Raw genomic sequence first — 15,113 nt, forward strand, 5'->3', positions numbered from 1 at the left:
TAATTTTTTTTCTTTTATGAAAGAATCAGATTTCAAAAGTTATTTGGTGCCTAAAGTTTTTTTAATATGACCCCCACTCCAGCCTCTTTTGCAGTACAAGACAGGGGGTAGCATTTTCCTTGCATCTGGGAGTTTTTGAGCTCAGTCTCACTTTCCTGTTTCTATGGTCAAGGGAGGCAGCAGCAAAACCTTTGCTGTTTGGCTTTGGGGCCCCTGTGAGGCTTCATCAGAAGAAAGGGGGATGATCCCTTTTGGAAAATTGGAGGTTCAGAATGCCTCAATCACTGTCTCCATGTGGATGTGGGTGTTTTGTGCTTTGGTAGGGGGAGAATTGTGCTTTGGTAGGTTTTGCTTTAATGACATTGCTACTGTGACATTGTGACAGAGGCTGGTGGGTAAATGTGTTGCAGTCAGCGTTTTTAGTTCACGAGGTTTGGACTTATACTATAAGTAGAGGTAATTAGTAATCTTGGTAAAAACTTTCCAAAAATTTTTCCTCTCTGGAAGGAAGGATGTTTTAGTGACTGTGAGCAGAGGTGTCAGCAGCACCTTCTGGTTGTTCTGGGCAGAGTCCCTTGGGCAAGCTGACGTTGGATACATTGAGCGATGGCAAAGCAATTTCCCACCGTCCAGTCCTATCAATAAATGCAATTTCCCTGGAGGGTGGGGGTGTGTGAAACTCGATTGCTGCGACAGGGGCTGGTTCTGGTTGTGTGCATCACACAGCCAGGCAGCAAGGCTGCAGGCTGGAGATATTTCCCCTCTCAGAGAAGGCTCTGTCCCTTCTGATGAGGTAATAAATGACGTTGTTGTCCCTGTGTAGCACTTCACAGAGGAGCCAGCCCTTTGCTCTTCTTTTCCCCAAGGCCTGTGTACTTATCATGATGGAGCACTGTGGTTATACTGCCTCTGTGAGAAACCCTCATTTGCATCTCATACCCAAATCTGTCCTCTTTTTCCTCTGCATCTGTCACATTTTTCCCACACTCCTGTGCTTTTGAGGTCAAACACAGCTGTGCAATAAGGCTTCTCCCTGTATGAAAGCGTTGCAGGTTCTATTGGGAAGTGGCATAAGCTCCATCAGTATAACTGTGCTTATGCTGATTTAAAGCATCTACCTCATAGCTTTTATTAGCATAAGCCTCTTAATAAAGAGAGAAGAAATCGTAAGATTTTTAGGTACACCGATGTAACTAGATCTAGGGACACATTTACTTTAATGTCAAATTGCTTTCACAGAGTATGTTATTTCAGTTAAATCTTCCAAAGTATGTGAGGACACCTCTATTTATGTTCCATTCACACTAATTTTAATTTATATTAAGTCCATCAGGATCAAGTTTGAGCTTAGTTGAACATGATGTTACTGCTCACAGTGTTTTTGATGGATTAGAAGCAACAGAGCTAAATCTTTCCAGTCCCTTATGAGTCCCTTGCAGTTTCACTGACAGAAAAATGATCAGTTTTTTAAAACTACATTTATCAAAACAGCCTGCAGGCACAGGCACGCTTTCATCAATGTGACTATGTCCACTTATTACCCAAATGGTCTTTAAGCTGGAGTAATCATGCTTCAAAGTGGGCTACTCTGGTTTAATGTAGCCTAATTTGTTTTAATTTAGATGGGCAACACTGGCTGGGTAGAAAAGACCTGAGGGAACACCCTGCAGTGGATAGGTACTGCTGTTACTCAAGTCCTGCAATCTTCCCAGCAGAAATCCCATGGCTGGTGTCTGTGACAGCTCTCACCTTCTGCTTCCCAGGGCCTTGTGCTCCTTGTTGCTGTGCTGAGCATATCACAGTGACATAGCACACCCCGTGTCACTCAAACATCCCTGTGGCGGGGAAGATAGCTGGGAAGAAGGGGGTGAGGGAGAATCTGCCACGCTTAAAATCTGCTCCCAAATAGCTCCAGGGACACTAGTGGTACTAGGGGTACACCTGGGAACCTCCTGTGTCACCTGGACCTCGGGCATGCTTGCACTCTGGGGACTCCAGCCCTTGAAGCATGTCTGGAGAAAGCTGAAAGCAGGTGCCTTACTCTCACCAGTGCTTAGAGACTAACCAGCAATCAGATTGGGAGCTTGCTGGCTGCTGCTGGAAGGCAGGTACTGGTAATTAAACCTCATGCTTTGGAAAGCCAACTCAGATCTGGATTTGCCCAGCAGGAAACCGAATCTGTGTGGCAGTGAGATGCTGCAGGTGTCAGCCCCACCTGAAAAGTGGGCTGGGTACCCACAGGAATGGGCCATCCTCAAGCACCACCACCAGCTTTGCTGTGCCTGGGGAGGGAGACCTGATGGTGCAGAGGGTTGAGCTTTCACTGTGCTTTAGCTGATAACAAGAGCCACAGACATGATAATGTGTGTAGCCGTGTGCTTCTCTTCTCTCAGAAACATCCATGTGTACATCCTTATTTATTTCAATCAAATGGAAAAAATGGTCATGCACCTAAGACATACTTTACCCACACAAACTGGAGGTGAAGGCTCTCCATTGAAAAAAAGAATATGGAAAATGCCATAGAAGCATCTTTAAATGCATGGATTTTATTTTAGTGGCCTTTTCTTTCTCTTCTATCTAATATCCCTTTCTTCCCATAAGACATCTCAGGACTTGTCAGATTGATCTTCTTCATTTTGTGCTGGGGGACTCTTGGTCCTTCAAGTCTTACTTGCTGACCAAAAGCTCAGTGCTGATAAATCTTTAGCAGAGGAAAATTTTCTCCCAGGTGTTTCTCAACCACATGAGTTATGGTAAGGTCCACAGGAGAAACAACACAAAAAACACTGAGCTTAAGAGAACTTGGCTGTTTCACACCTGACAAAATCTTACTGCCAGAATATCCAGTGACATTATCTCAGAAATTCTCCCTGTCTCCAGAGTATTCCAGGGAAAAGAAGATGAATAGGCATGCACTGAACAGAAGTGCTCCAACCCAATCTATTTTTCATTGACAGGTAATTTTTAATCTCCTCCAGTAGTGGAAATTCCTTTTCTTTTTTTGTATTTATTTTCAGTTTTGTTATTGCCATATTTCTTTCACATTTTTATTCCTTCACAATGTTCTGTTTTGTTTGTGCTGTTGACAGCAGGAGAGATTTAAAAATGCCCAGACTTAGGAACAATTTCACCCCTTTCAAAGGGCTCCTAGCAGCTGCAGGGACAAGTGGCATAAATGCAGATTTAATACCAGTGGCTAGAGGTAATTGTAAATAAAATTACTCTCTGTGAAAAGTATTGGACAGGTTTCCAGAGCAATAATATTTCAAAGAAGCTGTGTGCCCTGGAAACATGGCTGGCAGCCTGTAGAGAGCTTTAAATGTGTGGGGCATGACCTTACCCTGTGCCATATAGGACTAGCTCATCCCAGCTTGACCAGGAATGCCCAAGATGAGGAGTAGCAGAGATTGTGGCAATTTTCCTGGGGAGAAGAGGTCAGTGAGGCTGGCAGGTGATTATGCTATGAGTATTAACAGTTCAGCCACTGGTGACAAAGAAACTCTGGACACCACAAAGGAGGGGTCTTCAACGGGCCACCTGGTTTGGGAGTCACATAGAGCACCTGTGAGTGGAAGCTGGGAGGATTGAACACAGGAACTGTCCTGCCTTACCGACCCTCACACCTTTTCCCTGTCTATTCCCTACTGGCCACCCCTTAAGACAGGATGGCTTGGGTGTCAGGAGCCAGACCAGACCTGAGCTCTGAGCCTGCTCAGGGAGGAAGGAGGCCAGCCAGCCAGCCTGGCCCCCACTGCAGGTTGGCAGGATTGCTGAGCTTGCAGAGGAGGAGGCCATGCCTTAGACTGGGCTCAAAACAGCAATGCCTGCCAGCTCTGCCCTGCTGGCCAGCTTTACTTCCCTTTGGAGGTGGTGGACTTGGTGGGCTGAGTCAGAGCCAGGCAATCTCATATCTTGTAACAGCTCTTTTCAGTGAGTGCAGCCCTATTCCTCTGCAAATTATCCCTGAGTGATTATACTTCTGCTTATATTGCAATGATTGTGTTAATGATTTCTGTAAATGAATTTTAAACCAAGAGATGTCTAGCCTGATTATTTGGCTGCTTTCACCACTGTCATCACATCCAACAGCTGTTATTTAGAAAACACTCTTTGCACTTGTGTTTACTCACACAGATTATATGGTGGGGTTGGGCTCTTTTCCTGGATATTTCCCAAGCCACCAAAAGCTTTGGAGGTGGCAGCCCAAATGCTTTGAACGCAAATACTGAAGCCAGCAAGTATTTGTCTGAGTATCTGCCAAGTTCTCATTTTCTGAGAACACACTGGTGAATCAAAATTTAGTCTCATGAACATTTATGGAAAACAACCAAGAGAGCAACTCCAAATTCCATATTTTCAAATGAATTCTGCTTCTCTTCTAAGGCATGTTCCCAAACTCATTTGGGCTTACTGGTTTGTGTCTAGTTCTTGCCAAGTATGAAATAGCCATGTTCTTTTCTTGGTCCCACTTCCCTTTTTTTTCTGCAAAAGCGGAGGTTGCTCCGACTGATGCTGAGAGACATTCTTTCTCTCCAGCACCTTTGATACCCACAGCCTGCTTCTGCCTCTAACTCACACAACAAATGTGATACAGAAAACATTTGTGGCTTTCAAATTCAGTTTTTACCCCTTCAGTAGAAATGGTCACTTTCTGGCCTGTTTTCTTTCCAGACCAGAAGTACATGAGGTGAGGAGATGGTTTGCTGTGCTTCCTGTGAAGGCTGTCTGCCTCTGGAACTGGTGTTTCTCACAGTTCTCAGGTGCTCCTCAGCCAGGACTCTTGGAGAGCTGTGAAAACACACATAACAGGCTGGTTCCCTCAGGCCTGAGATCTCCACCAGCCCTGCAAGTAAATTGCTTCTGTCTCCCTCTGTCTTTTTATTTTAGTAGGTGTCACATCAGCAGTTGGTCTTGAGCAGAGATTGAAGAGCGAGAGAGAACAGTGATGGATGGAGTAATGCCAGACTCAGAAAAGGGTGAGCTACAATATCTTGATAGCTGAAGTTTCACTCTTTCTGACAAAAGGAGGCCAGGGACTTTGCTGCTGGCTCCCCTCAGAAACTACCTGCAGGTACCTGCTTTAATTTGGTTGGTCTGGCCAAAGCAAATCTGACCCGGTAACATGGCATTACATTCAAAAAGCTCTCACCCAGCTTGGGGCTCCGTGGCAACTGCAAAGCAAGCTGGGCAGACGAGGGAGAGCTGAGCCTCCTGCATGGTCCAGCACATCCAGGGCTGTGCCTGCACACTTCCCAGCAGACAGGGAAGCATGCCTCTGCCAGTTCTGCTTTCACCAAGAGCTATGTTATAGAATCATAGAATGGTTTAGGCTGGAAAGGACCTTAAAGGTCTTCTAGTTCCAACCTCAGCACCATAGAAAAAGCTCTCCAAGACAATGTGAGTCTTAGTTCCCCAGGAAGGGATTTGATCTTGCCCCTGTAGGACTCAGCTGGCAGCAATTCCAGCAGTGTTCCATGCCGTGCTGGGTGATAATGGTTTCTCCGTTCTGCACTACGTGCTCCCTGTGCTTCCAGGTCTGGCCAGTGCAAGCTGTGCTCAACTGCAGAGATACAGAATGGGTTTCCTAGGGAGCCAAGGCAGCACATATTCCTTGGCTGATTTTTTATCCCAGCTAAGAGCCTAAAGGAAATATTCCTGAGTCAGATGTTGTTTACTTCTCTTTTAACTTCATTAGCTGCTAAATAAGAGGTACTCAAGCTCCCAGAGTGGTGTGGGGCACACAGATTCCCTGAAGAGGAGAGGGATGAGGGGGCTCTGTCAGACCCATAGCTTTCTTCCAGAAGGGATTGCCACTCACTGCATTTGCTTCAGCTCAGAGAGGATGCCTTTTTCTCAGGATGCCTCCAGCGTGTGCTGGAGAGACACTCAGCTCTCAAAGCCTCCTGGGTTTACCCAGTAAAAACAATTTTCTTTCTCCAATTTCCCTCTTGCTAGCCTTCCTGGCACCATTGTTTTTCTCCTTTAAGGGCCAAAAACACCTAATGGGGGTCTTACTGTCTCCTCCATACTCCTCTAGTGACCACTCAGTCTGAAATGTGATCTTTAAACATAGCCTATTGGCAGGATAATAGCACAGATGTAGGTGGCACCACAAGCAACAACCTCAACAAAGCTGTAAGGAGCAGGTTTTCCCTCCCATCCCTGTGGGGCAAGGGCTTTGGCCCACGAGCTGTGTCAGGTTTAGCTGTGCTGGGTTATTGCCTGCTCTAAGGGGGCAGGGGGGACCTTTAAAGAAGGAGAGTTTTGATAACAAGGAATAAGAACTGTGATATTACCTTGGTGCCCTCAGCCCACCTGAGCCTCCATGGAGCTGGTGCAATGTCATGAACGGGGTGAAGCCAGCCTTTGTTTGTATGTGGGGGCAGGCAGGGAGTCAGGTCACTGCTTTGTCTCCTCAGCACTGCAAGTCTATACACCTGCTTTTGCCACTACTTTAAGCATCCCTACCTCTATTTTAACACAAAGAGAGGAGCTGGTGAAGTGCTAAGGTGTCATCTCTTATGAGAATTATGTTTTAGCTCACTTGGGCTCTACCTCTCTGTCAATTCTGCCTCTAACAAGGCGATGCTCACAGCATCAGCAGCTCCCCCATGCTGCTTTTGACAGTGATTTCTCTCTACTCCCAAGTGGATGGAAATTATCTTGGAGAGAAAAGGAAAGGAAAGGAAAGGAAAGGAAAGGAAAGGAAAGGAAAGGAAAGGAAAGGAAAGGAAAGGAAAGGAAAGGAAAGGAAAGGAAAGGAAAGGAAAGGAAAGGAAAGGAAAGGAAAGGAAAGGAAAGGAAAGGAAAGGAAAGGAAAGGAAAAATTCTGCACAAGCTGTTTTAGAGACAATGACAAGATTTACACACTAAGCAACTGGTTATTCACACGTGGCTCCTTTACTTGGCTGATGGTTGGTACCTGCCACTTCAAATAAGAAGTATCCATTTTCCTGTGGCTGCTCCCTCCATCCCAAAAGCCTGGCCCATAGCCAGTAAAGCACTTGATCCTTGCAGGAACTAAAAAATTCTTGCAGGATCTGCTGCAGCAATGTGGGTTCAACCAAGCCCTTGCAACCCACTTGCCTGATGGCTCCCCCCTTCTTTGGCATCATTTGGAGGCTTTGTCCTCCCTCCTGCCCATGCCCTTGGAGCCTCTTCTCTCCCAGTGGCTGTGATTTTCCAGTGGCTGTGATTTTCCAGTGGCTGTGAGACCACCCCACACCCACGACATGCAGGGTGTTGATTTGACTGGACGTGAGCTCAAAGCTCATTAAGGACTTGTCAATAGTGCAATGTGAAGCAGTGTGGGGTGAGGCAGGGGGAGAAGGGCCCTGTGGCAGGAGGGGCTCACAGGTCCCCTGTGTGTGTGGGAGCAGGTCTGTACGTGCATCCCCGGGCTGGTGTCTCTGTGAGCAGCTCGGCGTGCCCCAGGGACCCGCCGCCGGCCGGCACCGGGAGGCAGGTGAGTCCTGGGACAGCAGCGTCTGCTCTTGGGGTGTGAGCACTGGGGGCAGAGAAGGGAATATCAAAGCAGTGGTGGAAAGAGCCCCCTGCCTGCACTAGCATCCCTGGGGAGGAGTGGTGCAGATGCTGGGCTCCCCTCTATCCACGCTGGGTTGGATGTGGGGCTGAGTGGTGCAGCACCCTGAGGACGAGGCAGGGTGCAGAATTGTTCCTGTCTTCCAAAAGGTGATGATGGAGGGCTGAGCAAATGAGGACAGCCCTGCCTGGCAGTCAATTGGAGCAGTGTGAAACGGAGCAGGTTTACCCACAGCTGCACCACTACAATGCCTGAATTTCTTCTGTCAGTTGCCATTGCCATTGCAATGTTGCCTTGGTCAAGAAAGACACCAGTTGCTGGGAAGGCAGCAACTTTCCTGTCTGTCACTCCCATGCAGAGCTAACTGGAATCTCCTTGGTGTTAACAGGCAGGTGGAGAAACCAACCTCCAAAATCTGCTCACTGAGCAAAATCCCAGGCTGAAGAGGCTGTTTCTGCTGCAGTAGAGATGTGGGGCATGGCATGAACCATCTCTCCCCCATGCTGCAGTGAGGGTGGCTGGGCAGGACCTGCAGGTGCTGCTCCCTGCCCTGCTGCTTCCAGCCAGGGAGCTGGCATTACCAGTCAGAGCAAGAGGGGAAATGACTGTCCCAGAGCATGACCTGAAAATGGTACTGGGGTCCCAAATATTGGGAAGCTTCTTCTGCCTATGGGGTGGGGGAAAATGTAGTGTGTGCAAATGATTGCTCAGTGAAGATGCTGTATCTGTACTTAACATGAAAACCTGGGGGAAGCTTCTCTGGGGAGGGTCTCCAGTGGTAAACTCAGAGAATGGGTTAGGTGATACACACATAAGAGGCATGGGCTCAGCTGCCCTTCCCTGGGGCTGGGAGAGCCCTCCTCAGCCTTATATGTTTCAGCCCCAAGGATCAGCATGACACAGAGTGCTCTAGGTTCTTGGTGCCCCTTCACAAAGGTCCTGCAAGCTCTGATGGCCTGTGGCAGTGGAGCTCAGCTTCTTTGCCCGTACAGCTGCTGGGATGTTTCTGGGGTCTGTGTCTGTGCCCTTCTTTCCCATCTATCTGAAAGAGACTCTGACTCTGGAGGAGGTAACTCACTCTGTCAGTGGAGCCCTCCCCATCTCTCCTCTGCCTCCACAGCACTGGAGACCTGGACAAACTCACCCATCCCCTTCCTCCCTCCCTCCCCTCCTACCCTCTCCCTGCTCCCTATCTCTCATGAGTGCTTCTTGGAGCTGCAGTCTGGATTCCAAAGGCTCCTCAGTTTGCTGGTGACCTTGCTGTGATTCTGCCAGCACCTGGTAGAGACCTGCAGCACATTTAATTTTGGTTCTTCTCCCTCCAAGAGAAGCTCTGCAACTGTTTGGGATGTTGTTGTGTGGAGAACAAAAATCAGGTTGAATACACGCAGCTGGAAATGCATTTTCTTATGAAGAAACTTAACAAGGAACAAGCAACGGATATCCTTATACTGCGGGTGGCATGACACTGAGCCCTGTTCACTGGAGATAGAGCAAGTGGGTGTTGTGTCTGGCCCCTGTGGAGATGCTCATGTGGTAAAGCCTGCTCCTGGTGCTGGAGGGCCAGGTCTGCACCCTGGTATGGACTGGTTGTGTGGGATGTGACTCAAATCTTCAGCCAAGACAACAAGTACAACAACCTTTCCTTCCTCTGCCTTATCTCCTGATCACAAGTCCTGGGGGAAGAGCTGCTCCTTCTCCACTGCTCTATGGAGCTTAGCACAAGATGTGAGGATAGGAGAAGATGTGAATGTTAAAGTGGTAGAGATAATGCCCAGCTAGTTGCAGGTTGATCCTGGACAGCAGGGGATGGTGCTCTGGGTAATGAGCATGTTTTCCAGGATGTTTTAAGGAAAACCTCAGCCAAGGGGCTGGAGGCTACTACTACTCTTGCAAAGTTCCTGCAGAGGCAGCTGGCTCTGGTGTTCTCTATTTTCCACCCCCAAAAATAGCATATGACCAAAGGGAGCCTTGTGGCAGCCTGAGAGCTCTGGGGCACAATTATGTCTCTGGTTTCATGAGAAGAAGAAGCAAGAGTTTGGCATCTGAGAATGAACACAGATTTTCTCTTCAGCTTGGCCATGCTGCAGCAGGAAAACAATGTTTGGTGAGGCTCTAGTCTTTTTGGAGCTGGATACTTGTGCCAGAGTGCTGACAGGCACATTCACAGGTGCCATGTTCTGAATGAAGGTACTTGGTAGCTGCTGTGATCCTGCCCAAAAGGAGCAGGGGGAAGGTCTGTGATTTTCTCATTCTTCTCCTATCTACCTTCCTCTTCGTGCTTTCATCTGAATGCAGTAACAGAAATTTGTTGAGGCAGTGCAGGGTTTTTACCTGCTCATCTTACTCCGAGGGCAGCAGGTGCTGGTCCATGTGGAACAGGCTGAACTTGTCTGTCCCCTGTGGATGGGTCATGTCCCAGTCTGAGCTTTCCAGCCCCACGGACAGACAGTCCTTTGCTCCTCTGCCATGCAAGGTGAGAAGAGATCACTCCCTGGCAGTGCTGGATAGTTCAGAGCAGACCCTGGATCATTCTCATGCTTGTTTCTGCTCTTTCTTGCACAGTATTTCTCCTTATTCAATTTTATCATTATTAAATTGTAGCAACAAAGTCCAGGGTGACTTTCTCAAGTGCATGTCATCACTTTTTTTTTGCAACACCAATTTTGCTGAATATGCTTAGTTCAATTACTTCATTTAAAAAAAGGAGCAAAAACTAAAAAAACCACCAAACAAACAAAAAACCCAAACAACGAAAAAAACAAATGGAAAAACCCAAACCAAAGCAAAACAACAACAACCCCCCCCCCCCCAAAAAAACCATTAAACCCCCCCCCCAAAGCATACCAAGACAAATACAGCAAATAACCACTGACATCACTTGCAACACCTCTGGAGCTGCATCAAATCCAGATTTATGTGTATGGAGTTATGATTTCTTCCCCCTCCTGCACTGCACATCCATGGCTTTTGCACAGCATTTTGTAAGACAGGGCAGTTTACTCCTGGAAACACCAAAATCTCACCCAGGATGTTGCTTCAGATCAGGATTTAAGCTAAAATCTCAGTTTGGAGGCAGAGTTTCAGTGAGGTAGTAGGCAGTGAGCAGTAACTCAGGCTGCATTGACTGTGACAGTGCAGCCTCTCTGGAGAAAAGAGAGAAGGGGCCAGCATGGATTGCTGTCCACATCCTGGTGGCAGTGCCTGGATACCACACTGGGCTGTCACAAACAGGCACAGGAGGTACAAAGCAAGTGAGAAATTCCATCTGAAACTGCCCTCTCTGTCCATTCCAGGCACTTCTGCCCCACTGATGTTCTCATTGAAGGCACTGGGAAGATTTTTTCCATTAGCTTCCCTGGAGTGGGATTATGCCTTTACCAAGGAACAAAGAGGGTCACCCCACCACCCTTCTTCTGGAGGAGCACTAACCTGCAGCTCTTCTCTCCCTCCATTGCCTACCTGAGGAACTTTGAGAGCTGTGCTCTTTTTTCAAGCACAGGTGAAACTTGCCAGTGAACTCAAAAAGTAACTGGGGTTGAGATCAGACAGATGGGTCTGTGCAGAATAAGGCTGAGCTAAAAATGTCCATGTTGCTTCAGGCAGGGCAAAAAAATAATGCAGCAAAAACTACCAACATCATGAAACTGGCATCCCAGTGTGACAGGTTGCACTATATAAGAAAAGGAAAACGCTTTTAAATTTAATCAACACATTTTAAATAAGCAGAAATAGGCCTTTAATCTTTTTAATGCAGTACTTTCACTGAGGAGGATGGAGACAGGGATGCCTTTAAGCAACTTATGTGTCTTTCCCAATCTGGAAACGTGCAGTCTGCTGCCATGAGGGAGTGGGATGTGACCTGTTCTTGATCCTCTAGCTGCTATGGTGGCTCAGACTAGGTCAGGACAATCTGTTAGGGCCAAAAAAAGAGTCCTGCCATCTCTCTGCTTCCTGGGGAAGTTTCTCAGGGACTAGGATGAGTTTTAAGTGAGAGCATTAAAACAATTCAGAGGCTGCATCATTTGCATCTTCCAAAAAAAAGGCACGAAGCCCTGCTTTCCTTAGGGACAATGTAAGGTGGCCACAGGCACTGAGGTGATGGCAGAAGGGGTGAGTGAAGTATAGCCTGTGGCCAGGAGCAGGACCTGACCCTGCTTTCCCCCATGGAGTGAGGAGCCAGAGGAAATTCAAGTGGGCATCTGGAGACACGGAGGTTGTTGCATTAGTTGGCCTCATTCCTCCTGCACATATAACACAAAAATGAAGATGCCCCTTGGCAAAGAGATCACATGGCAGGATGCAGCCAGTCCCAGTAGCTCCAAAAACATTTTCAGAGCTGTGAGGTACTTCCATAGCCCTCCTGGGATCATGGCTGAGGGGGTGAAAAATGTGTCCTGGCCTCATGTGAACGTCCCATTTATCTGATGGTTTATGAAATGTGGCTCATACCCCGACTGCCCCTTCTTCTCATCTGGATAAATTGTGATGTGGTGCCAACCTCACTGCCACATTATTAAGAGTGATGTGAGCTGCTGGTGGAAGAGAACATTGGACAGCAGCTGCAGGTCAGACCCAAGTATCAGCAACCCAAATCTTATGCAAGAGGATGGAAATGGGGGTGGAGCTGCAGGTCACCCAGCAGCTCCATCACCTAGGAGTGGTAATTTACTTTTTTCTCACATGTTCTGTGAGTGCTGATTTCTCCAACCAAGCAATCACCTGTTTCCAGGGGAAGGGAGATGAAATGTTGAGTGACTGCAGTGGCACCTCTTTGGCAGCATGCAGAGAGGGCTGTGAAGCACGGGCCCTGTCTGTCTGACCCAGCTGGACAGGACAGGGATGCTCCAGCCCTGAGTGGGCTCCATGTGGGGCCAGAACTCTGCCAGAATCCTCAAGGAGCTTTCCCCCAGCCCCTCCAGCTTTCATGGATGCAGGAAGCTCCAGCATATGCTGCTGCTGCTGCAGTGAGCAGAAAATCGACCGAGAGTCTGCTGTGCCCTAATGGCTCACAGCTCCAAACAAGGCACACAAACCTTGGGGCTACTTGGCTGTCATTAAAATGGTGTGGATGGAAGGAAAAGTCTAATTGACTGAACAACAGCCTGCACTGTGTAATTAAACTCATTGTGGCTCTACCTGCATGGGTCAGAAGTAATTTGTGTGGCTGTTAAATCAGTGACAAATAAGAGGTGGGGAGGTGTGTGAAAGTATTTCTTATATGGTTCCATAGATCATTTTGCCGTTTCATTTCAGGCAATTTTGTGCTCTTGAAATTTTTGGTTTCTGTCAAATTTGAGGAGATTGTTAATATAGGATGCTGAAGCAGGGGAAAGTAAAAAGGTCACTGTTGTTAGCAGCAGTGTTTCAGGAGGCAGAGTTTCAAGTGGCAGCAATACTTTCTCAGTGCTATTTTCTTATTTGAAGTGAAATCCCTCAAAAGAAAAGAAGGTCTGTTTGCCAGAGTGTTTCAGCCTGGCTCTGCATCTGCTGGGGACCAGGCAATTGTTTTTATTGACTTGAGCAACAGAAGATCAGACCTTCTACACAACTTGGTGAAACACAGGTCACTCCTTTACTGCCAGGAATTTATGGCATTAGCTTTCACTGATTGCTTGGAAAGTTCTGGCTCCAGAATATGGTGCATTTGGAAGAAGTGGAATGAGAAACCTGCTATAGTGTCATGTTGAAACTCTCTGACCTTGTTTTCAAGTCCTTGCAAAGCAGAGCCCACCTCCATCTAGTAGCTCTGCTCTTATTGATTATCATTTTGAGTCCTTCAGGTGTTTTGCTGTGCCCAAAGCACCATGTGCTTTTCAGAACAAATAATCTGACATGACAGGGAGCTGCTGAACTGACTCTGCTCTCTCTGGGCTGTCAGCACAGGACAAAGCTTTGTGCTCGTGCTGGATGAGACCCATGTGGGTAAGTGGAGGGGCTGACATTTTGTCCCAGTAGGACCATGTGAGCAACACAGGACTCAAACACTTGGCCGGGGGTGACTGCTGCCTGTGTTTTTGCTGGTCAGGGCTGTGTGTCTGGGGAAGGACATGGCACAGCCAGGCTGTGGGACATGCACAAGCCCTTCTGTCCTAATCATTCATCTCTGTAGAGAGAACAGTAGGTGGGATGGATCCTCAGTGGGATCCTCTTGCCTGATTTTCTATTTCTTGACTGTGAAGAAACCTCTATAAATCTAGCTTATTATTTCTGAGCTGGAGATGAAGCACCTCACTTTTCAGATAAGAAGAAAGTATGGTCTGCTGCTCCTTTATCATCTTACCCCAAGTACAGGAAATATGAGGTGTGACCCTCTAGCTGCAGTATCACTCCAGAACTGTGGCAACAGGAGCAGAGAAAAGAGCACAGGGAGAGCAGGATATAGAAATACTTTTTAAAGACAGCAGCTTACCTTCTAATTTTTTGTCTACAGAAAAGAAGTGAGTCTAAATTACTTCTGCTGAGTCCAATTTGTTATGTCTCCAGGCATAACTAATTACCCTGACTTAGCCCAGCTCTGAGTTCTTCCCACGGGTTTTGGTGCTATTTCTTCTATATAGATTTATAAAGTTTCTTTATTTTACTTTCCTTCTACGTGGTCTGTATAATCTTTTTCTCCCTGCCTTAATGAGAAGCCAGTAGCTGGTGTGACAGTGCTATCACAAGGTGTAGGATGGAAATGGGATCTGTCAACCAAAGCCTTTGCTCTGAGTGTCCTGCAATGGTCTCTTCTGGCAGCTGCTTTATGGGCCTTGTGAAACGATCTCTTCTACCCAGAAACCATTTTCATGCTGCCACTTTACTGCTGGGCTTACTGCAACCATCCTGGAGCTAGAGTGAGGGTGAGGCTCAGTGTGGGCTCCACAGCTCAGGGACTTTGGTTACTTTGCTTTGTCCCACAGCAAGGGGATTTCTGGCTTCTCCACCGACTTTTCAGAAGGAATTACAGTTATTTCCTGGTTCAGCCATTCCCTTCACAGTCGACAGAGTTTTTCTAACCTCAGTGATGAATTCTGTGGGGGAACAAAATCCACCTGCTATAATCATGGGATACCCACTGTAGTAAGCAGGAATCATACCGTCATTGAGCCTGGACTTAAGAGACCACTTTAGAAATTCTAGTTAATGAGTCCCCAGAACATCCCATGGGACAAATGGGTACTGTTTCTTTATGAGACTAGACTGCCAAGAGGAAGAAGTTTTAACTGCTAGAGCATGACACCTCTTTACAGCATTGATTTGTTTCATCCTGATATATATTCCTGATATTTTGTTTTTGTTTGTTTGTTTGTTTGTTTGTTTGTTTGTTTGTTTTCCAATGTTTGCATTTATGAACATTTTTGTCAAAAGACTTTTCTGGTAGATTGTAGCACTGATCACCCTCACAACTCCTGGTGAGGATTAAATTTATCTCTGTAAAATGGGCTGGGAAGTGCCAATAGAAGAGATGGGGTCTCCACGGTTTGCAGGCATGAAGCCAGTTTATTGACTCTACACATCAGCATATAAACCTTTGCAGCTATAGCTACAAATAGCAACAACCAAAACATTTATGTAACTAAGTAAC

The sequence above is a fragment of the Sturnus vulgaris genome, chromosome 5, assembly GCF_052056855.1.
Source record: "Sturnus vulgaris isolate bStuVul1 chromosome 5, bStuVul1.hap1, whole genome shotgun sequence".
Classification (NCBI taxonomy): Eukaryota; Metazoa; Chordata; class Aves; order Passeriformes; family Sturnidae; genus Sturnus; species Sturnus vulgaris.